The 25318-nt window shown below is 44.2% G+C and overlaps 1 protein-coding gene across 1 annotated transcript in view; it reads right to left on the bottom strand.

Moving 5' to 3' along the window:
- RPH3A (rabphilin 3A) overlaps positions 1–25318 on the bottom strand; it is an 889811-nt gene that overhangs the window by 303917 nt on the left and 560576 nt on the right. The window lies entirely within an intron of this gene.

Here is a 25318-nt window from a genome sequence, read left to right as displayed (position 1 = left end):
CAGTACATTTATTTCTGATCAATGACACTGATTTACATTTAAATTGACCCATTCTCAGTGGTTGACATACTTGGGAACATAAAGGAAGAATGTATAATGCTATTTAACCCTTTCAGGGCTCATGACGGAACCACTCCGTCATGAGCCACGGGTGCCGTGTGCTCATGACGGAGTGGTTCCGTCATGCTACGGCCGTTGGCCGCCGCTCCTCCCACGCTGTGCTGATTCCCTGCCTGTGCGGGCGATTAGCGCAGTGGGCGGAGTCATGACGGAACCACTCCGTCATGAGCACAGCTCAACCGTGGCTCATGACGGAGTGGCTCCGTCATGAGCACAGCGCCACCACGCTGCCCCCAAACCCCCCCCCCCCAGCGCTGCGGCGGAATTCCCGCCACAGCCAAGGGGTTAAAGATGGATGCCAGTTTGGTGAAGGGTGTTTTATGGGGTCCAAAATAGAATCCCTTCAGTGTCTAGAATATCACTTACTGGACACTGTCAACAAACCATGGGCTACTCCTATTTTTCCTTTTTTTGGCACTTGCACCATCCCAAGTAAATCACCTGCGTTTGCCCGCCCAGTAGTTGTAAGGGACAACACCAACAAGGCAGGATCAGCAATGAAGGTTGGTTGGAGAATATCTCCACAGAATGTATTGAGTGGAGAGTGGATCTGCGTCTGTGTGCAAAACACGCAGAAAGTAGACTGATGCTAAACTGAGGAAGAGGAAAGAAGCAGGTATGGTGAATGTAAAATCAAAAAGTTGACATTGCCACAAACCCAAAGTTGTGGAACTGAAATTATGAAAACAACATTATAAAAATCCATTCAATATAAAACAATATAGTTATGGAGCAGTGAAAAATGCATTCTTTATAACCTTTATTAATCATATGTGAACCCATGTGTTGATGTGTGGATAAACACTGTTAGAAATGGGGGTCTCCAGTTGGCAATCGTTTGCACCGAAGTCCAGGTAGGGACCCGTCTTCCTAGTCAGGATTAGGGGGATACACTTCTGAAGTACCCCTGATCACTCCCTTGGTAGCGTGGAACGAGCAGTCAGGCTATCTCAGAGGCACTGTGTAAAGCATGTTCACATAACCAACAGTAATACAATAAAAACAGTACAAAAGGACACCACACCAGTTTAGAAAAATATCCAATATTTTTATATATGAAAAACAAGACAAAAATGATAGAAATCCACCGTACAGTAATTAAATATATGCACCTTTCAAGAATGACCTTAAAATGCAGTTTCTTGAAGTCAGTAGCTCTGTCCGGTGCTGAGAACAACAGAATCCAACAGTTCCGTCTGACTGTGTCGGTCGGAGCGTAGGCAGACTCGTAAACAGTACCTTATTGTTGCAGCCAATCACGTTGGTGTGGGCCAGTCGTGGCAACGGTTGCGATGCACAGCATAGCAGGGCAGAATGTGGGGCCCTCAAGTTGCGATGCAGGCAGCGCTCGTGACGGTCGTCCAGCAGCATTGGTGAGACCAGAGTTGCAGTGCAGAGTAAAGGCGGTGCTCGTTGTAGTGCTGACAGATCACGTGCAGGTGACAAAGCCAGTTGCAGGGAGCTGGCATAGGTCTGTCCGGATTTCAATATGAGCCGAGGATGTGTTTCATGAGACTCACGAGTGGTGCCCCTAAGCCACGGTGCGGTCACAGGTGTCGAAGTCAGCAGGCAGAGATGGCGTCGTTGAGACCAGCGCGGCAAAGTGAAGTGAGGTGGTGCAGAATGCGGTTCCCACAGGTCACAGTGCAAGCAGCGGCTCGGTTGCCGCAGTCGTCTGTGAGACCAGGGTTGTGGTGCGAGATGCGGCGGTGCCCTCTGAGGTGCCTTCCGGACACAGAGCCAGCGACGGGGACGGAGTCAGTTGCTTTCCTCCGTCTGTGGCAACTGAAACAACGGTTCCAGAGGCGGTACCCAGAGGTCGGTGAAGTCTTTGCGGTCCCTGAGACCTCAGAACAGGAGGCAAGCTCTACTTAAAGCCCTAGGAGATACTCAGCACAAGTAAAGAAAGTTCAGTCCAGTCCTTTCACTGCCAAAGGCAGAATCAGCAACTGCAGGCCAACCCAACAAAGGCAGTACTCTCCCTAGTGCATGCACTTACCATGTTGACATGGCAGTTATAAACCGCACTCAGACACTGCAGGGGCAGGTCTGAGAACCCTTTACAGGACTGCTTGTGTGGGTGGCACAACTAGTGATGCAGTCCCACTAGCAGCATTTGATTTGCAGGCCCTGGCACCCTCTGTCCACCTTACTAGGGACTTACTAGTAAATCAAATATGCCAATCATGGAAACACCAATCCACAACACAATTTACAATTGGTGCACTTGCACTTCAACACTGAACAGCAGTGAGAAAGTGCACAGAGACACTAAACCAGTTAAAACTGGGAGGTCAAAAAGCAAAAAGACGGGAAACAATGCCAAAAGATGCCAGGTTTAACAAACACATATAAAGAAGCCACAAGTTATGTGATTGAAGTATCATCATTTAGCTTATAGTACATTCACGTTAATCAAATGTGTATTCTTAACTTTGGCCTAACTGCGAGTAGGCCTCAGCTGCTCAAAAGCATTTCACTGATAAAGAACTCTGATTTCAAAATGTGCTTTCACGTTTTCCTTTCTGTTTCAAGAGAAAGATAACCTATCCTAGTGAGAAGAGTAGCTCATTGTTCTGCTTTTAGGTATGTTAGAACAGACAGGATTATTTGGAAGAAGTTGAGGTTTACACCATGAATGGGGATTAGAAAGATCCTCTTGTACCATCCAGTCCGAACTGTTGATACATCCAAGGTTGTGCAGCTGTGATGTCTTTTGTTTGATGATGGGAGTGAGGGGAATTTACTTATTCCAAGGAGATGGCGCAACCTGATTGGCCTCATATCTGTGGATTCGAAGGGAAGATGTTCTGGGAGAGGAAAAGCAATGTTTTAACTGTGTGTCTTTTAGAATAGGTGTGAGGAGATCAGGGAAGACCTTTCCATAACACTGCTAATATTTCATATTCCCCTTTCATGAGTTAGACTCTTTAAATCTTATGTCTCTTACTTACCCTGAACCTTAATTGGTTTCACTTCAGACTGACACCTTCTGCTTAGAATTCCCCCTTGTCATCTTTGGATGCTTTATTTAGTTTAGGGATGTTCCATTATGGGACTGATACTGTCTATGCTTCACATCTTGTACTCTTTAATGATTTATGTTACCATCTTCATGATCTTACTCTGTTGGATTGATTGACTTCATGGAATTGTATGCTTAATCTGACAAGTGACCAATTGAATGAATAAAGACTAACTTTGACTAATCTGTTAATAAACCTTCATGCTTTGGAAACTATCCTCTTGGTCATTCTTTTAGAGCCAAATGGGTTTCGTGTAATTGGACTATTTGTACTGATGTTAGCTCCCGAATACACTTCTAGCTGATATCTAAAGGTCCATATGACCAGTGGCGCAGTCTGTTTGATGACTACACCAGAGACCAAAGGTATAGAAAATTGGTCTGGATCAGTTGTTAATCACATGAAAATAATGCAATCGTAAATGAATTTACAGGATTTTCACAACTAGTACCCTATGATGTGCTTTTTGGCAATCTCACCCAAGCAGACGAAGTATACTGCAGTTTTACTAAGTGTTTTGGGGTTTATTGGCATAAAGCAGAACATTCTAACAATCAAATAAATGATTCATGTGACACTACAGGAGAAGCTAAGTTTTGCTGTAAGTTAAAACCAAGGTTATATGATACATTTAAAATGATTACAAACTCTTTGCGACAAAAGATTTTGGTATCTTGTATTTTTGGAATAAAAACTATTTCATGGTAAGCAACACGATTGGTTATGTAAACAGGATTCTAAACAAAACTGTGTGCACACAGGGCATTGATATTAAATGCACTCTATTATGAACATGGCAGGGAGCTTTCAGGCCCTGCAGCAAGTAACATGAACAACATCCATGGATGAGCGTGTAATAGGTAATTTCTGCCCATCGCATGGGGGTAGTGGGGTCAGAGCTCCCATTTCTTGGAGCATTGCCAACACTATAGGTGCCTCCAAAAAGCCCGTTTGAACTACAATTTTTAGGACAGATTAGGTGGTTTACAAATAGCACTACCCTAGGAGGATCCCTTCTCCCAGTGCACAGTTTCTGATCTCAAATGCACTGGGGGATGGTTCAATCCCACATTTGGACTGCAAGCTGCCTTCTCACCTTTGTGCAAAGGAGCACCAAGAGATACACACCTTCAGTACTAGCATCACAGAGAGAAGCATAAGATCCTGGAACCTATTCACAGAGGCATTCTGGAGCACTGAAGTAGTATTCCCGCAGGACTCGTTTACGTTCTTTTACATGCATGTGTGAATTAAACCCAAAACAAGTAGCATCAAGAGTAATTTAATTTCCTACCCTGCTTAGAATAATCTTTGGCCACTGCAGGCTCAAACGTACACCTTTTAGCGTAGCTGTGCCACAGATTTGGGACTATGATGGGTAGCTAGGGGCATGGCAAACCACAACCCCCCAGCCGCACACTAAGGCCTCGGTGGACTGCTAAGGGCATGTTAGTTCCCTAACCCACCTAGTTGAGGTTGTTGTACAAATGCACCTGACACTTTATGCATTGTGGTCACCTTGCTGTGAATAGGCCATGGTTGGGTGTTTAAGGTAGGTGTGCCCAGATCGATAATGTCCCACAACCTGGTTATGATCTTGGGGACTACATTGCTGGTGGACCACGGGCAAGCGTCATGCACTTTATGGGTATTACCTGTGCAAGCCTCCTCTAGAATCTTTTAGGGAGAATGAGGTTTTTATCATGAAATGTCCTGTTGGCTTTTATAACTGGCATACAACCAAATCTCTCTATTGATATACAGAAAAAGTGTTTTCTTTACAATGCATGAAAGGTGAATGGTCCATTCAATGCAACATGGACAAACTAGTATTGCTTATGCAAAACCTTCACAGCACCATCTAAGTGTGGAATGCACTGTTGCTGTCAGGCAGAAGTGATGCTTCATGTGGCACTGGAACCACTCACAGACACCACCACTAGCTCAGGTAGGTGTTGAGCTTTCATTAACAATGTTTCCTCCCTCCACCTACTTCCCCATTCCACTCCATGGCTCACTCCCTTACAGCTCACAGCTTGTCCACACAACACCCCCTTGCCTTGTCACAAGGAGCCCTTTTGCAGTGGCTACAGATGTCTCCATTAGAGACAGAAACTAGAAGAGACAGGAAACGTGCATGATTCCTCTCACTGCCCCCTTGGCAGGTGCTGCCAGGCTTGCTCCACGCGTTCACCAGCCGGCTGACTGTAGTCAGGGATGTTTTTACACAAATGGTAGCAGCCCTTCAGCCTCTCCTCCAGGGAAAACACTGGCAAACTCATCATAATTGAGAGGAAAACAGTAGCCTCACAGCACCCCTGCCGAACTGAGTGACACCTGGCTTGCCCAGTACCCTAGGAGTAGAAACCAGCTGGCACTTGCCATGAGAGGTGTCACTGAAACTGCTCTGAGACAGACCCAGAGTCCCCCTGTGATCTCATTCTCCACCATGCAGCCATGTTCCTGCAAGTTGCATGGAAGACCAGAATCTAATACCAAAGTTCCTATAAGCTGATTAGAGGGACTCTGGATATATGCTAACCACCCTATTATATCTGACTGAGGTGAATTTCTTTATTTATATTTCCAGTGGACTGTATAGCTTCAGCTGCACAACATGACCTTCTGAAGCATAGATCCATTTCTTGGCCAGGCCAGCCATAGAACACTGCAATCATGCTCTATGCACACACCACTCACTGCCTTCTCTAGGGTTCCCACTTCAGAGGACTGCTCTGCTACAACAATCTCTGGGACCATACATAGCCACAGTAGTTTAAAACCTCATGGCCGCGTACATATGATTGGATGAAAGCCTCACGCTATCATAGCCTGTCAACCTACTTGTGGCAGTGCACCATATGAAGGAGGTGTGGTGCCAGATTATTGTCTGACTAAAAAGCAATGTTCTAACAATCATGTACAAAAATATCACCCCATTGGAATAAATGATAGAAAACCTACCACCTAAGGGGGCAAGAGTATATTTATAGCAGACGATAGTTCAGTATCTGACATGCAATTTAGAACGGGCCACTATACTGGGCAGAGAATCACTTTTAAAAAGTCAATTGCACTGCTATCCCTTCGAGGTACTGCTTCCTCCAAAACCAATAGGTCAGGCTGTATTAAAATGAAAGTTCTGCTTCATAAACTGTCAATTTTGTATGCGTGATTTGGACAATGTTCAGTGGGCGAATGAGAAAATTAAAGAAACGGGAGAGTGAATCGATGGACAAGTGAGTGCATGTGTGAAATAAGGGTCAAGCAATCGGGTGCATGCCTTCCCTGAATGAATGAGTACACAGATGAGTGAGAGAGTGTATGAATGCATGAGAGTTGGGAAACATTGGCTAACACACAGAGGCATGGGGACTTTTGAACTTTGGGAGACACAAGAGAGGGACAGGGGTGCATGCATGCATGCACGCACACACAGAGTGGGAGACAGACATGAGGATAGGAAGACATGGACACTGGCGAACCCATAAATAGAGCTGTAGACAAAGTAGTAAACTGGAGTAACATGGGTAAGCATTTGATGACTCAGACACTAGGAGACAACCAGACTGAAACTCAGGGGAGACACAACTTAGGGAGACAAACGTCGCTAGACACTGATGAGACTTAGACATAGGAAGACCATAAAGGCAGACCGATACAGGATAACACCACCATAGGAAGACATGGGAGTGTCATGGCAAGAAATCAGGCAATATAGACTTGGGTAAGCAGACTTAATTGTATACTATAATGTATACATTCAGTGGTATACTGGGGAGACACGGGCAAACAGAGATGAAGACATCCAAGGATAATGATGAGACACGGGCATGAGGAGAGACAGATACGAGGCAATAGGCAGGGGAAGATGCTGGGGAGACAAAGGATAACATTGTGGGATGGGGCACTAGAAAACATGTGTTTAGAGGCATGGCTGTTCCCATAAGGGTGGAAAACAGACATGGGGACACTGGTGAGATGGAGAGTTTGCCAGGTAGATAATGGGCACAACACAATGAGCAGACAAGGGAAGACCCGGCGAAGCAAAGGAAGAAACTACAGAGATATTAGAAGCTTCAGGGTCAACATTATAAGCTAAATACGGATTCAGAATTACCAATGTGTCCGTAATATAGGTTAGAAAGTTTCCTGTAACTTGGGGTATTGATGGAAAACGCCAAAAGGAAGCAACATGTAACCTTCTGACTATCTGAGTAACTCCCAAAGTGGTGCCTCTCCAATGTCCTATCTGAGTTTCATCTTGATCCTCTGTGAATTCACCTTTGGGTAAAACCTTACAACTTAATGTACAAGCCTAAAAAGGCTAATGACGTAAATTAGAGCTGGGTGATAATGAAAAATCTTTTACTTTTTGGAGGAAATGCTAAACTCTGAAGGAGATTGGAGTAACTGCACTTCCTCTGCCGCATTGGTAGAATAATTCCTGAAGTTGTGATTGCTTCCGGGATATAGTATTTGTTCCAGAACAGAGATTTCCATTACAACACAACTCTAAAGATCACAACTACTGGAACTCCTAGACAGACAAATTGAACTACTCACACAACTCTCCTGAGACCTCTAAATACATTGCTTCACCCATGTAGGGACCTGCTAATTACTGCGGGAGGGTGTTACGGTAGGTGAGAGGCAGTTGATCATATTGTCAAGCAGCAAGGCCTTCCTCAGATATAATGCATGTGATACACTGCAACATCCAGCCCAACAGCATAAAAGGCCAAATTCAAGTTAGTTGAAAATGCAAAATAATTACTAGGAAAATAGCACACAAATGAAGAAAATTACTTATAGAAAAAACCACCAACAGGAAAGTACCCATAAAGGCACTCAATCAATCAAAAGGACTTTATTTTCGATCACTGTGGATCATAAAAGTTCACCATATAATTACACACTTACAGACACACAGTACAAATAAAACATCTCATTATGAATAACTATTTACAAATCAATATACAATCACAATAAAATGAATCGGTCAAAGTGCATCAGTGTATGTGCAAAAGGGAATTCACTATAACAATAGCAGTAAATAAAATGACTAGTTATTTACAATTTCAAAACTTCATCAAGGTGTATTTGGGGAGGGAATGGAACAGGATTAAAACTAGACTCTTATTAAAAGCAAAACATAGAATAATTAAAAGACCTTCACAGCCTATTTACAGTACAGCAATATAAGTTGACCAAAATACATATTAAAGTGCTATGTGCTTGTACGATGAACCAGGACCCCCATAGAAACTTTACGGCACCTTAGTAGTTGGTACACCCTAAGTCCAAGATCCTAGAAACTGACAGGGGAGTACTTTGTGCGCCTGACCCACACAGCCATTAAAAACTTAGAAATGCAGAATACAATCATAAGTGTTGTGTTCGTCTTCAATATTCTGTATACCTCCTTATATCTCCTAATGCCCAGATTTCTGCAAAGGGGGGCAATCTATTTCAAACGTGATCGGGAGTACAAAGGACAAAAAAAAAACTGACTCTGAAACTCTGAGGCAACAGGGACAGTAGTCTTCGACGCTCTCTCCAGTTACTTTTAAAGTGATTTAGGGGTAGGCAGCCGTACCTAAACTGTAGGTATAATTTTCTCGTTAATGGGGGTTTGATTTCATCCAGTGTAGGCTCAAATAACAGGGTCTGCTTAAAATTCATAAAATCATTTGAAAGTGATCCATTACAATTCATTATCAGATCTGTTTCAATAAAACCCTAATACACTTTTTAAGACTATGCTTATTAATCTGACAGAGAGTTTCTGGTTCTTGCCAATAAGCAACCAATCCTAGCTTAACTAGCAAATTCTTAACCGCAAGCATCCAGGGTATCTTAACCACACAAGATGCTATCATCAGCTCACGAAGACCAACCCTATAAGGGGTGAGTGCTGTTGGGGTCCATAATCGATGCCAAAACATAAGTGACCTCAATTTAATTTTATGCTAAATCCTCTTCTGACCAAGATCTAAATAGAAAGGGATCAACGGAGTAGACAACGGAAGATTAACTAGGGATCTTAGAAATTTCTGCTCAGTAACTGAGAGGTTATTACCAATAGAACAACCCCAAAGCTCAGCACCTAGGTCTTTAGTATTGTAAATTTTCAATGCTGGAGCAAGCTTTCTAGAGCTACTTCTCTTATAGATTTTCAGTATACTTGCCGTTTGGTGGATCAGAGTTAACTGCGTTTTATTCAGTTGAGGGGCCCAACTCATATTCTGGGTAAGTTTAATGCCCAGATAATCAAAATCTGTCACTAATTCTAGTGGCTCACCACCCACTTAAAGTTGTTTCTTACATGTAGTCATTGAATTAGATGAGAACAGCATGCATTTTGATTTGGAACTATTTAGCTCCAGCCCCCTCCCCGAGCAAAATTTCTGAAAATCATCTAGCAGCTGCTGGAGCCCTTTAGACATAAGAAGTGTTGTCTGCAAAAAGAAGAGCAGGGGCCCGTTTCCCTCCTATCCTCGGTGCATGAAGGCACTCAGTCATATAGGAAAGAAAACAAATGTGAAAATAACAGTGTGTTTGATCAGGATAGACACTCTATGTGGGTGACCCATGATTCAATGTAATTGAATACAATTTTGTGTTTGGACTCACTGATTTTTTTTTAACGTTTTCTGGCAGTCAAAAATCTTTAGCAGGACATTCATGGGAAATGTTTCAAGAAAAGACTCCACAATGTCAGATACATTGGTTGTACCATCCCGCTGGCCCAGCACATCCCACGAAAAAAGTTCACAGTGGGAAAATACACTAAGTGGAAGCCACAGATTGTTTTATTTCCCAGTATGGAAGACATGAATATTCCTCTCGCGTTGATATGTTTTCTATGTATAAAAGTATGCAGGAGTTCAGAGAGCACTGCTACCTTCAAGAAAAGTCCTTATATTTGTAGTGCTAACTTTTCTAATTCCTTACACTTTCCCAGTATTAGGAGATTCTGAACACTCAGTCTTCAGTTTCACGAGGAATTGCCCTGTTTCAACTGAGCCAGTAGAAGTCTTATGGGATGGCACCGTCTTTGTCTGTCCAGGACCTTCCACATCTTTCAGCATCAGGCGGTAAGTTGTACATGGGTACAAAAATACATTTTCGGTTCCAAATTGGCCACTGAAATTCTTCTAGGTAGCAACCATCTTCATCAATCTTAGAAATGTCTACAATTTCCATCTACAGGATGGAAGTTCCAGAAAGATGAGCATGCTTCCTTAGCATACCCTACACACACTTTTAGCTCTATGTAGCAGCAGGAAGCAAGTATTACCAGTCACAGACAACATTTTGGAAACATAAATTCATGACAGGGCAGGAGAAAGGTCTCCGTAGTGCATTGGCAGGCACACCGAAATTCTCAGCATAATCTAATCTAACATTACATAAGATAAATTGTGCACTTCTAAAGCACATGTTCACTCTTTGGGGCATTGTGGTGCAATAAATAATTGTTGTTTACTATTACTTGACTAATTTTGTTGACTCCGAAAGGAAGAAAGACTGAGTGGACCTACCAAGGTTTGAACCTGTGACAATGAAGTGAACACAGATCCTTGAAAGTCTGTACACCTATATTATATATGTGTATAAATTTAGTAAAATCAAAAGTTCTTGGATAACGCCAGACCTAGATATGAGCATCTACAATGTTGCTTTGCTTGAGGACATCAGCTAGGGTTTTGAGATGTTTTGTGACATTATCCACTGTTTGGGCCCTTTAAATCACAAGTTTCAAACAAAGGAGGAGGCCCACTTAAAATACATTTGGGGTGATCTCAGTGATTTTTTACCATAATTATAGGTCTCATGAGATAGTGGTTTGGGTTGCTTAAGTGAGACAGTAAGAAAGTTCCAATCCAAGGGAGTTCTATGCGAGACGTGTTATTGTTGAGGCTGCTGAGATAGTGCAGGTACAGTTTGGTTTGTGTGGTTTTAATGTGGTACTATTGCTGTAAAGGCCAAGGTGCCAGGATGGTGCTGATGGGGTGTGACGCTGATGCTCTCAAAATAGTTTGATGCACCACTTCTGTCGGGTCAGGATTGACTCGGAACCAGTCTTTGGTCCTTCTGAGTTTGTGGATGATCTATGATTTCTTATATACATTTGTGGCTGGCCGGGATCATCTCTCTACAGTTGGTGGAAATTTGTATTAAGTGTTTTACTTGGACTTTGGAGTTGAGAATAGGGTCTGGTTTGTAACCCTTGGGCAGGCAGGAACAGAGAGGTCGGTCACGAGTGTCTCTCTCCTCGGTCCTTGGGTTTGTGCAGAGATAATGCAAATGGTGCACTGCGAATGTGTCTTGTGGAAGCCATTTTGTGGTCGTGTCACGACTGCAACCGATGTCTCTGGAAATTTGGTATTGTTGCATTCTTCCGTATTGTGGTCACAAGGAATGGTAAGGTGGGTGTCATTAGGTCATATTCACAGACAAACAGAAAGTCAGGTAAAAACAGAAATGAAGGTTCAAGTGAATTTAGGTCTCCGTTTGAGAGAGTCTGTCCCATCAATCATTCGTACAAATATGTGCAACACACTGTATTTCCGACGTCCTTTGCACACCCAAGGACTACAAAAATGTCTTGATAATTATCATTTAAAAAATAAATGCACATAAAGAAACACCATTTATGTTAAGAAAGCACTGTCAACAGTTACTTTCTGTTTTAATTCCTAAGTGGTTTCACTTAGTTAATGGCTTTATAATAAAAACAGCAAGCAAGTCATGTTTTTTTGCAAGACTGCAACGCAATCTACTGCTGACATTTTGCTTTATGCTTTCTGGCCGCAGCCCAGGCTTTTCAGGTCCTGTTGGGACACCAGGCAAGCTTTTTTCTAAGCTGAATTATGGAGCACGTCAGTGCCTGTGTGAACATGTTCAGCAGCAATCTGGGAGGCATGCGGGGCTGACCTAGAACAGTTAATCGTTTTGCTGTCTTAACTGCGGACAAGAGCCACCAACTCAGGAAACAAATATCTCCTCTCTGTTCTGGAAGTAGGAGCATGAAAGCGTTTTGCAATTACATTAAGTAGATAAACGATAATGTTCTTTGTAAGAACCTCTTTCATAGGGACATCGAGCACGTGGGAGCTACTGGGCCCAATTGTGAGGGTTGTGGCCTTTTACTCCTGATGTTCCGGGGATGGACGTACCATGGGTCATGAGCCACTGGGCCAAGTACTACTCTGTTCCGCACGTGACTCTCAGTGGTAGCGCGGGTCGAGCAGTCAAAGTCTCATCAGTGGAAGTGAGGCATACACAGCCTCACAACTCAACTTACAAACTGTAGCAGCAATACGATGGTTTTCCAGTCAAATGATATCTTTTTGGAAACACAGGAGTATTTAATGTAAACACACAAAGCATGTATGACACACTAAATAATCCACACAGCCCTCTTTCGATCAGCGTACTAGCGCGATCAGGGGCTTGATCCCCAAGTCCCTTTGTGCCTTCTAGGGTGTGTTGGGTGGCGGGGGGAGGGGCATTCGCCATTCAATAATGGAGGCCTCTGCCAGCTGGGGCATGAGCTAGTCCCACACGCTCCAAAGTCTGCGCTTTGCCTTGAGAGTTTACTAGCGCCTCAGCATGAAGTTTGTGCAAGTCCTCAGCAGTCCCAGGGGCCCTGTACAGTCTTTCCCAACCCATTGGCTGCCAGCAATCCCAGGGCACTCCTTTGCAAGTTCAAGCGTGCCCTCTCTGAGGTGCTGGGAACTCTTTCCCCAGTGATGCGCAGGGCCTTCTCAGTCCCAGGGGGTCCCTCGTCAGTGTTGGATGTCATCTTGCGGTTCCAGCCGCAATCAGTGAGTGCTCTGTACAGTATGCTTGCACGAAAAACCAGTGCAATGGCCCTGTTGCAATGATGGCCCCTCTAGGCACACAGGGGTGTGAACTGCGGCTTCCTTGCGGGTGACTGCCTTGCCTTCACGATGGCTCCCTTCTGGCCCCAGGGTCACCTACAAAAGCGAACACACTAGTGACAGCCATCAGTTTACAATGGCCCCTATTGGTACATGGGTGCGCACACGGGCGATGACCTGCAATTCACAGTGGCCCCCTCCTGGCAAACTGCATTCCAGACTACAGCACGTACATGGGCAATGGCACCTCCTGGTACATGGGGTAATTACTACAGCATGCACACCAGGGCGACTGCCCTATCTTCCACAAGATCAGTTGGATGGCTCACAGTCCTGCAACAGTCCTAACTGTACCCGGCGTCTGACACTTCGCCTACCGGGATCCACTCGGCAGGATAACCGCTGGTCTTGCTCCCTCCGGGAACTCTCCTCCTCACAGGAGACTCTGGTCATGGCAGGCGGGCAGAAGGCTGGTGCTTGAGACTCAGGGCAAGTGGTCTTAACTTCCTGGGTGATGGCCCCCACCCAGCAGGGAGACTTTCAGATCTTTGTCTAGTAGGGGTACGGGTCTTGGTCCCCACTCCTGGTTCCAGTAGGAAGCAATCCTCCCTCTCTTGAGGAGACTGCGCTGTTCAATAAAGTATGGGGCTAGTGCACCCATCTTCTTTAGAGTTCAAACACATATGTGATTTGGTAAATAGCCTTTGAAATTAGTTTTGAGTCTGTCAACTCCTTTGAAGTGCTCTCTTCTCAGCACATACCTTCGTCAAAGGGACAGCCTTCCACAGTAAAAATGGCTCCAATTCTGGGTGATCTGAAACACAGGTCAAAGGAGTAGCTGGGATCACACCTGGCTGTCAGCCTCCACTGAACTATGCTCCATAAACCTTCAAAGGACTAAGGTTCTCCCTCAATCGAGTTTCCCAGGTAGTGTGAACCTTATCAGTCCCACTATCTTCCTGACATTGAGCGCCGGCCCCACGGACCAGTGACACACTTCCTGGACTCAAAGGGCCCTTTGATGTGCATAGTGAATACTGTGCTCCTCTTCCTTCAGTGTGTGCTTCCCACCTCATCCCTTAGGAATGTTAATACACATCTCCATATGGGTGTGTAGTCCTCACCAGGTCCTTGGTTTCATAGTGAAATCCAGAGGCCTCCATGTTATGTACCATCCAAAGGCACACACATGCAGACCTGTATACTCACACAGGTAGTCTGCTCTGTCCAGTTCTACACATAATACATGCAGGTCAAGAGTGAAATAAGTATACAGCCAGAGAACTTTACATGAGTGGCCAGTACGCATCACTTTGGTGACACAGGTAAAAAGGCATGTTCACATTACCGATTCTACTGAACACAAAAATGGGTATGCTGTCTCCACCGTGCTCGAGTCAATTAACTCCAGGTAAGGGCAGTAGCCCTTTATCTTCACGAGGGTAGTGCTGTTTGCACCCCTTCTGGTCTAACCAGATCACATTACTGTGAGGCAGAACTAGGTCATGGCACACACGCATGATCCATGTTCGCTCATGACCAAAAACCAGTACCATGAATCTAGATATCCATGCAGCTAGAACACTCCGGGTAGGGATGTACGTCAACTATCATGCAGGTGACTTTTCCCTTCCAATATTCTTTTAAACATTTGCAAGTGCATTTGCTTAACAGATTTACTTTTTCCTCACTCCACTGTGTGCTTTAGGGCAAGACAAAATTGCAACACAAACAAATAACATAAGAGTATATTATATATATATATATATCACAAAATTCCTCCAACTGCAAGAAGAAGTCTGCACTCGGGGCGCAAGGTATCCTTTTCTTTATTATTTGTGATCATAAAAGCTTGAATCTAGTACGCGTTTCAGCTGTCTCATGCAGCCTTTATCAACAGTTCAGAGTGCCGGTTTGTATGAATTTAAATGGTCTGCATGTGAGTCAAATCTGACTGCAATAGTGAAAATGCTTCTGCTCTCCACACCAAGCTCCATTTTGGAATAAATCTTTGACCAGTGTCACTTTAAATAAATCACAGACCATTGTCTTTGAGGTGTGAGCAAAAGTAAAAAAGTCACAGTGCAAAATAGGCCATTATTATTAAAACCAGCAATCCATTTCAAGTTGCTGCTGTTGTGACTTTTTAAAATCAATTTCAGTTCTACTGACTTGGATGTTATTTGTACCATTGCACCTCACCACTGGGCAGCTGCCTTTTGTGGCCCCAGCTCCGAAGGTACCACTGTCATCAGGACAAAGAGCACTTCATTTCCTTCCATCACAATACTTCGGGGGCACTCTGGTTTCACACGTTGTGACCCTCTGAGTGGGGGTATTGCCTGAGTGCTCCAAAACGCTGGGGGTGCAGATGAAGACATTACCACTGGAGTCTGTTTAAATTACACAAAATTCCTCCAACTGCAAGAAAAAGTCTTCACTCTGGGTGCAAGGTATCCGTTTATTTATTATTTATTATAATAGCAGCTTGAATATAGGACGCGTATCGGCTGTCTCATGCAGCCTTTATCAACAGTTCAGAGTGCCGTTTTACATTAATTTAAATAGTCTGCATGCGAGTCCAATCAGACTGCAAGTCGCCAGTAGGTAGTTATAGTTAGGACCTAGTTTTCATAGGGAAAGCATTTTTTGGCTTGGCTATAACTTTGGCGTTGTTTGACAAATCTTCATGAAATGTTCCCAAAAAAGTGTCAGTGAAGGTTCTGGTTGTCATGAAAAGTTTGGGGGTGATCTGTGCAGTGGGGACCGAGAATGTGGGGCGTGAATTAAGGGTGCGTTTGTAATGTTAATTCCCATAGGAACCTTTAGCCACACATACAGCCCGAACTGCTGAACGAACTCACACCAAATTTAGCAGGGAGTAAGATGTTGGTTCAAGAAGTGCCTTTTGCCTATTTGGTGTAAATCTGTTCAGTAGTTTTTGGGAAATGTAAGCTGAAAATGATAGTGATATCTCTGGTTGCGAAGTCTTCGCGAGCAAAGACGAGCTTGTGCAGGGAAATGCACTGCTCTGATTGGCTGCCAACACTTCAACCAGGAACTATTGGAAGCCATCTTGTGACTCTGCTTCACTAAGTCCCCCCCCCCCAAAAAAGTGAAAATAAAGAAAAGGGGGCAGGGTATGAATACCCTGAGCCCGAAGCCATGGTCTTGGGGTCCAGGGCATAAAAGCATTTTTCTAAAACAATTCCGCGAATAACCCCTAGGTGGGCTAAGTCCTGGGGGCATAGGATTAATATAGCAGTGAGGTGCACAGGCCCCCTTCCTAGTGCTTAACAAAGCCCCGTGTACTGCCACTTCCCTGGGACACTTTACATTATTAATGCGGGCAGGCTCACTGGGCTCGCACGCAGCCCCGGGGACTGCCACCACCCCAGGGCGATTAAAACAATATGAAGGGGCCTAGTGGACCCCCCCGCCCCGGGGACCGCCATCTCCCAGGGCAACTTTCTATTATATGGGAGGGGCTCATGGTCCCCCCTGCCCCGATGTCAATTTACATTATATGGGGGGCCTCCTGGACCCCCCTGTCCCGGGGAACACCACCTCCACGGGGCACATACTTTCACAGAAATAGAAATTGCGGGGGAGGCCATACAGCCTCCCCCGCAGCCCAGGGACCACCACCGCCCCCGCCGCTATATGCCATAATAATGCGCAGGGGCTCTGCCCCCCCAAGCAACCTCGGGGACCGCCTCCTCCCTGGGGCACACACACACTAATGAAGGGATTCTGTTGCGGCCCCCCCGGCCCCGGGGATCACCACCTCCACAGGGCTACATACAAGATGTGAGTGGGGCGGGGCAGGGCGGCCCCCCTCCTGGAGCCCTGCATGGCCCTGGGGACCGCCACCCCCCAGGGGCCAGCTCCATCAATGTCCCGGGGTGCCTTCACCGGGACATTGCGGTTTGCTATGGTTTGGCAGGAGCATCGCATGCCATAGCAAACTCTGCTTCGCTTCGTGGAAGCGAGAGCATTAAAAATGCTCTTGCCACATGGCCCCTCTGCCTAAAAAGTAAAAAAAATTCAAAGCTTCAACTCGCGGGAGGCCAGCCCCCTTTCTCCAATACCCTGCAAATGCACCTCCTGGCGCACTCATGGTTGGGGGATGAAGTCCCCTTGGCTGCCGAGAGTCCTTAAGGGCCAAGAAGACCTCCTGTTACCTCCAGTAAGCCCCACACAGTGGAATTGCTGAGATGCTGCGCCCCTTTCTCCACCACTCTGCAAACGTACCTCTTGGCACCCTGCTGGTGAGGGGATGACGTCCCCTTGCCTCCTGAGGGCCTCAGGACTAAAGTGAATTTCTTCCCCCAAGCAGCAGTGCGCCCGGAGGCGTGGAGAAAGAGGGCATGGCCTCCGTCCATCTCTCTTTTTCCACCACTCTACAAACGTGCCTCCTGGTGCACAACTAGTTGGGAGATGAAGTCCCTGTGGGGTGCATAAGTGGCTGTATGGGTGACTGAGTGGCTGTGTATGTAGACCTATGAATCAGTGAGTGGGTGTGTATGTACTGGTATGGTTGTGCCAATGGTTTTGAGAATGGTAGTGTAGAATTTGAAGTAGATGAATGAAAGGTTATATTGGGGTATGAGTGGGAGATTCTGTGGATGATGTCATCAGTGATGTCACTGACCATGTCATGAGTGATGTAATATGTGAGGTCATAAGCAGTGCATTGCGAGGGCTTGAGTTATTGTTAGCTCCGCCAACTATAACTGCAGAGCGTCTCTGGTTTTGTACGAGTGAAACCTGAGCCTAACTATAATGTATCTATAAGCTTTAGTGTTTTCAGTGAATTCCTAAGGTTTTTTGTATTCTATTTCCTAACTATAACATCCCTGTAACCTTTGCATTTCTCAGTGAAAAAAAAAATATATGTATATATATATATATATATATATATATTTATTTATATACATATATATATTCACTGAAAAAACCATAGGTTTCACACATGTTATAGTTAGCGGAAATTTTACTGATAAAAAACCAGTGAAATTGCCCCGTTATAGTTAGTGCTGGCAACTATAACTCACGCGACCGCAATCCTCTGCTGATGCTAATACTGTATTTAGACACTTATTTGCCCATGTCTTCTTCCATACATTTTTAGCTATACATATATTACAAATATTTTTTTTTCATAAAGACACATATGTCATCAGCAGAAGATTGCGGTCGCGTGAGTTATAGTTGCCAGCACTAACTATAACGGGGCAATTTCACTGGTTTTTTATCAGTAAAATTTCCGCTAACTATAACATGTGTGAAACCTATGGTTTTTTCAGTGAATTTGCAAGGTTTTTTAAATGCTAATTCCTAACTATAACGTGTGTGAAACCTATGGTTTTTTCAGTGAATTTGTACAGTTTTTTAAATGCTAAGTTACTTTACGCCATTCGAGGCGTGCGCGCCCACTTAACGCAGTTCGTTCCGTGCACGGTTTTTATCAACTCTAATAAGCCCTGTACATTTGGTGGCCTTCGGCCACCAAAAGCACAGGGGGTGGGGTCAATGTGGATAGTGTTTTTTTTATTTCGATTTTATAATTTCATGTTGCCAAAATTTAGTTTTTTTTACCTATTAATAAGCCCTGTACATTTGGTGGCCTACGGCCACCAAAAGCACAGGGGGTGGGGTAAGTGTGGATAGTGTTTTTTTTTTTTTTTTTTTTTTACCGTACGCTTACGGTAAGCGTACGGTAAGCGTACTCGGCGAAATTGCCGAAAAAAAAATAAAAACGTTTTTGCTCTTGGGGGATGTTTGGGGACTCCCTCAACATGACTATGTGGGAGGGAGTTGTCAAAACAGCCCCGTAACATGTTTTTGGCCATCTTGTTTGATAAACAACACTCAGTGCGAGAGACAAAATGGCGGCCGCCGCTTCCTGGTTTCGGCCGATTCGAATGTTTACTAAGATCTAAGAGCCAATCAGAATCGCGCTCGCGCACGCCACCGTACGCTTACGGTAAGCGTACGGTAAGCGTACCGTAAGCGGGCTCAGATATATATATTGATTTAAAGGCTATTTTCTCAGAATCTACTGAACAGATTTACACCAAACCTACAAAAGGCACTTCCTTGACCTAGGGACTACCTCTCTGCCAAATTTCTAGTAATTCTGTTCAGCCGTTCGGGCTGTAGCTCGTTCTAAAGGTCCTATGGAAAAATGCATGGGAAAAACGCATTTTGGGACCCCCCTTTTATCTCAGCCCCCGCTTGACGAATCCCCCCGAGACTTTCAGGGTAGGAGCGGAGCGTAGCGCCCCACCTATTTTGAGAAATTCGCGAGGATTCATCGACCGGTGCCAAAGTTATTCAAAATAGAATGTTGAGGTTTTCCTATCGAAAAGGGGTCCTAACTATAACTACCTACTGGCGACCGCCAGTAGGTAATATGTTTATAAATAAATATATGTATGATCAAGAAGGTCGTGACTTATTCAAAGCCAGGAGTGCCTCGCCATATGACGGACACCCGCAGTAAGCCAACAGTTAAGATCGAGCGGCAGGCGAGAGGCGTTGTGACACAGCGAGAGTGAGAAGAATTGCCTAGAATAACTATGTGGCAGGACACGAGTGGCATTAACCGGGACATTGTTTTTTGCATAATCTGACATTGGTCTAAAAGGTTAATTAGTACCTAAAGTGAATTGTAATACGGAATAATACCACGTGGAAAGGAGTCCTCCCATTGGCCGAAATTCAACCAATCAGGCCGTACATTGGTTTAAAAGGTCTCTCGCTGTGCTAAAAAGAATGACTTTTAAACGCACTGACGAAGGCAAATGCTGAAACGCGTATGCGAAAATTAAAAGCCTATTCACAATACCTCGTGAGTGCACCTTCTCTTTGGTAGTTGTTGTGTAACAAAACAGGTCTCCACCCCCTGTATTTATGGATGCACCCGCCGTGTGTTCGGCAAGCTCTGGTGGAAACGACGCTGGAATATATATATATATATATATATATATATATATATTCACTTAAAAAACCATAGGTTTCACACATGTTATAGTTAGCTGGACATTTCCCTCGTAAAAAACCAATGAAATTCCCCCGTTATAGTTAGTGCAGGCAACTATAACTCCACGCGACCGCAATGCTCTGCTGATGACGTCAGATATTACATCACTGTATTTAGACACCTATTTACCCATGTCTTCTTCCATTAATCTTTAGCTATACATATATTACAAATATTTATTTTTCAGAAAGACACATATGTAATCAGTGATGTAATATCTGACGTCATCAGCAGAGGATTGCGGTCGCGTGAGTTATAGTTGCCTGCACTAACTATAACGGGGGAATTTCATTGGTTTTTTACGAGGGAAATGTCCAGCTAACTATAACATGTGTGAAACCTATGGTTTTTTGAGTGAATTTGCAAGGTTTTTTAAATGCTAATTCCTAACTATAACGTGTGTGAAACCTATGTTTTTTTAAGTGAATTTGTACAGTTTTTTAAATGCTAAGTTATGTATTTAATATTTTTTTTTCAGGTTTTTCACCGTGCGCGCACCGTGTGCTCAAAGTGCGCTTCGCGCACCGAGCGCCCACGATGCGTTGTGCGTGCCGTGCGCTTTTTCGGCAAAAAAATAAATGTTTTTTTCATCCTTGGCGGTCCTTCAATGACCCCCTGACAAAGGCTAGGGGGTCAGAAAATGTCCACCCTGCCCCCTTTTCACGTTCTCCACCTTTGTTTTTCACTGCCTCAGACTGCGAGAGACAAAATGGCGGCCGACACTTCCTGATTTCGACCGATTAGAATGTTTACTGACATCTAACAACCAATCAGAATTGCGCTCGCGCACGTCACCGTGCGCGCACAGTGCGCGCTTATAGATATATATGTACTTTTAACTGAAATTTTCTCAGGAACTACTGAACAGATTGACTCCAGATATTCAAAAGGCACATTCCTGACCTGAGGACTACCTATCTGCCAAATTTCAAGTAATTCTGTTCAGCAGTTCGGGCTGTACCTTGGACTAAAGGTCCCTATGGAAAAATGCATGGGGAAAACACGTTTTGGGACCCCCCTTTTTTCTCGGCCCCCGTTTGACTAATCACCCCGAGACTTTCAGGGTAGGAGCGGAGCGGAGCGCCCCACCTATTTTGAAAAATTCGCAAGGATTCGTCAACCGGCGCCAAAGTTATTCAAAATAGAATTTTCAGATTTCCTATGGAAACACAGTCCTAACTATAACTATCGACTGGCGACCGCCAGTAGATAATATATATATATATATATATATATATATATATATATATATAGATAGATAGATAGATAGATAGATAGATAGATAGATAGATAGATAGATAGATAGATAGATAGACACATAGACATAATCAGTATTAAAAAATGAATTCAGCATGTACAAGAAAAGGACAGTTTGACGTGGAACAATATGATAATTTAGATGCCGTTCATTACAAGCAAAACTTGTCTTGTGTTAAAGAACTCAATAGCACAAGTGCAATAAAAAAATGAACGTCTAATTTAGCAATATCTGTGCATGGCATAATCTAAGTCTGGATACACTTCTACTTATTTTCAGGTGAAAAGATTTAATTAAGTAAATAGTGTTTCGCAGTATAAACACAAACATTTGGGGGATTTCTAGGAAACAATGGGCAAAATGGTTAAGTGTCGATTTCCCGTTGGATCTTTGTTCTCGGTTTGCAGGCCCCTTTCAGACTGCCCGGAAGATTTTTTTTTTTTTAAATATTTTCATTTGCTTTTAAAAATTTACACATAGAACAGTAAAATCAAGTGCACGAGACTAAGCGATCAACGGATACTGACAGTCTGTTTGAGACAGAAAACAGTACAACACTTCCTCTGAAAGAGAGCACGATCAGATTTCGCAGTGTATACATATATACATGTGCTGATGGTCATACCAGAGGCAACCATCGTTTCCCACATTAGGTCGGACAATACAGGTTTCAAGGCTCTTTTCCCGGTTCTCCCAATACCAGATCTGGTCCCTCCCCTTCTGGTCCTAGTTCCAAACCATAGTACTGTAACCATGGAGTCCATATCTTGCGAAACTTTCGAGCGCACCCCGTTGCCGCATACATCACTTTCTCCACTACCATGTGCAGATTCAGACAATTTCTCCATTCCTGTAGTGTAGGGAGTTGGGGTGCACCCCAATAGTGAGCTATATCTCTTTTAGCCGCTACCAGGCCCAGGTTAACCAACATCAGCTTTTGTCGCGGGAGATCCACCTCAGTTGGGATTCCCAGTAAGAGGTATCGAGGTTCCATCTCAAGCTGAGCCCCGGGTATATTATTTAATTCCTGCACTACCATATTCCAATTCGTTTGAATCCTGTTACATTCCCAGAGGGTGTGTATAAATGTACCGCGTTCTGTGTGGCATCTAAGGCAATCCGCGTTATCCACCCTACCCATAGCGTGTAGTCTCGCTCTATCAAAGTAGGTCCTATGTAGGATTTTGTATTGTATAAGTCGCAGTCGTAGCTTAATCGCCACTTCACATGGGTGCATAAGGGCAGCCTTCCAGTCGATATCCTGTAACGGGCAAGTAGTGAGTTCCCATTTAGCGCGAAGTGGGCCTAGTTTGTCAGGCATATTGTTTATTTGTGTTTTGTATGTTAACGAGATTGCTTGGCTCGGGATCTCTTCCTGTAGGGGTCTTTCCTCTAAGGGGACATATTCCAGCAGCGTCTAATCCTTCAGCTCGCCAGGCATGTTGCAGCCGAAGATAAGCATAGGATTGAGTTTGGTGAAGTTGATAAGTGGCTTGGAGTGAGGTGAACGGGGCCAATGTACCTTTTTCCATAACATCACCCACCTTGGAGATTCGTATCAAATCCCATTGCTCAAAACCTCTGTTTTCCTGTTTCCTTCAATCTAGTTCCCTCCCATAAAGGAGTTTCCCTTGTGGGTTTCTTATCCCATTTCATTTGCTTTTCCGCGTGTTTCCACGCCTTTACTGTGCGTTGGGTGGCTGGGAGGAGTCGGCTACAGCCTTTACCACCATAAAGGTAATGTAATTGTGTATGGTCTCTAAATTGCAGGCGCTCCAACATGTAGGTGGGGTGGTCCCTTGGTGCGTGATTCCATTCATTAATTATAATGAGGTGAGCCGCCCTATAGTAAGCCCTGATATCTGGTAGGGCCAACCCACCGTTGTATGGGTTGCGCTGTAATGTTTGTAGCGCTATACCGTGTTGGGCCCCGTCCCACAGAAGCAAATGGAGTTCGGTATTAAGGGTTGTTAATACGGTCTCTGGAAATTTGCAGTAGGAGTTTTGCAAAATATAAAGCAACTGTGGGAGTGTGATCATTTTGTACATAGCTGCCCGGCCCTTGATCATTAGAGGGAGTTTCCTCCACCTCTTAACATCTTCCTGAAAATTAAAAAGGATACGCTTAACAATACGGTCTAAGTTAGCCACTGAGTTAGTAGTAATATAAAGTCCATGGTATGTAAACCCTTCCAGGGACAATCTTAGGCAACTCGGGTAGGTTTGGGGTTCTACCATCCCCGCCACTGGGTATAGGGTAGATTTATTCAAATTATTCTTATACCCCGCATGGCAGACATTTTCCTCAAAGATTTGCAGAATTTTGGGCAATGTCTCGGCAGGGTCAGTAATACATAGTAAAATATCCTCAGTGTACAGAGATATGTGTTCGGGCTCTAAGTATCGGGAGTCATCTATAAAACCACCCAGTCGTTGGCCGGTTCGAACCATCCAGACCAGGGGTTCCAGTATGAGAGCAAATAATAGGGGAGATAAGGGACAGCCCTGCCTAGTGCCTCGTTGAATCGGCCAACTTGATGACATTGCCCCATTGACTCGAACTCTGGCCTCGGGCGCATTGTAAAGAAGCATCAACCATTCCCTAAACATAGGACCAAATCCAAATTTTTCTAGGGCGCATCTCATAAAGGGTCAATGAACGGTGTCGAACGTCTTCTCAGCGTGGATAGAAAGGAGCAGGTGGGGGCTATCTCGGCCATCCAATTAGCCAGGCACCTTAAGTTAAATCGGGTGGCTCTTTGTGGCATAAATCCTGATTGGTCTCTATGGATCAGAGGGGCAATGACTGTTAAAAGGTGCATGAAATGTTCAAAGAATACTAATAATACATTAATATGGTTGATTGAGAGGTTTATTAACAAACACCTCATCCATCTGCTACCTTGGAGTAACTGACCACAAGAACCCTCAACATCAAACATTCCAAGTTCTGATGAACTTGTACAAACAGGGAGACCTGTGGAAACACCACACATCTCCATTCTTTTAACAAAAGGAAATACCTTACAGTCCATAGAAACATGAACACTACATGAAAAATCTTCATATACAGGATTCACAGAAAGTGAATAATAAAACACAAATTCACATTAAATAATCACTTTACATAGTCTTTCAAATATCTAGGTACAATTTTTTTCCGAGTACTAATCCTCAAATGAGAATTGACAGGATCACCTGAATGAGCAACAACACTTTGATCAAACTCACAGTTGGAATTATTTTTTTTTTAGAATAGTAACACGGTTCAAATTCCAGATTTTACCATTTTCTAATTTCACAAAATTTTTAAAACATTTAATGGCACGCATGGGAAAAGCATATTTAGACCAAGAAAAAGCTCCGACAGGAGCTTTTACCCGCACCACATCACCTATATTGACAACAATTTCTTTGACTCTTTTCCTTTCATCGTAACTTAATTTGGATTTAAACCGTAGTTTTTCCTCTCTAAGTCTCCACGTACCAATGCTGTTACCACAGCGCACTGCAAGAATAGTGGGCAGGATCTTCGTTTCAATGTTGAGCAGTGATATGGTCCGATAGGACCCACAGTCTTCCGGTGGCTTCCCTGTTTTGTTGATTACCAATACAGTGGCCGTCTGGAGATCTTGTGATAGAATTCCTTGTTCTTTCGATGTCTGATACATCCGCAATAAGTATGGGGCCAGTAGGCCACTTTTTAATTCAAAAATTTCCCCGGGAGTCCATTTGGGCACGGGGATTTCCCCGACTTTTGGCGGCCGATGGCATCTGTCACTTCCTCAAGAGTTAGGTCCTCCTCCAGTCTGTCACTATCCTCTTGGGAGAGAGAGGGCAGTGTCATTGTGTTCAAGTAGTGGGTGATTTATTCCACGCTCGTCTGTGGTTTAGCTGTATAGAGGTCTTTATAGTAACGGGCAAAGGCCCCCGCGATGTCTGCAGGTGTGGTGTATGTGCGTTGATGTTCCTG

Source organism: Triturus cristatus, chromosome 11 (assembly GCF_964204655.1).
Source record: "Triturus cristatus chromosome 11, aTriCri1.1, whole genome shotgun sequence".
Classification (NCBI taxonomy): Eukaryota; Metazoa; Chordata; class Amphibia; order Caudata; family Salamandridae; genus Triturus; species Triturus cristatus.
This window is presented reverse-complemented; position numbering and strand designations above follow the sequence as displayed.